We start from the raw sequence: 268 nt of genomic DNA, 5'->3' as shown, positions 1-268 counted from the left end.
GATCTGAGCAGGAACCCAGAGTAAAGAGATGAGATCTGACCAGGAACCCAGAGTAAAGAGATGAGATCTGAGCAGGAATCTGCTGCACTTTGCTCTGGCATCTTGGATCTTCTGTTGCTAAGCAACGAGTGTGAATGGTCCAAGATGGCGGCTGGATTTCTCGCGCTTAGCAGCCAATGAGGCGTCTACTCTTTATATGTCTATCGTTCAGATGACACAGATCTGCTTCTTTGGTATGTGTGTTTGTGTGTGTGTGTGTGTGTGTGTG

Source organism: Etheostoma cragini, unplaced genomic scaffold (genome assembly GCF_013103735.1).
Source record: "Etheostoma cragini isolate CJK2018 unplaced genomic scaffold, CSU_Ecrag_1.0 ScbMSFa_1545, whole genome shotgun sequence".
Classification (NCBI taxonomy): domain Eukaryota; kingdom Metazoa; phylum Chordata; class Actinopteri; order Perciformes; family Percidae; genus Etheostoma; species Etheostoma cragini.
The sequence above is the reverse complement of the archived record's forward strand: the minus strand, read 5'-3'. Positions refer to the sequence as shown.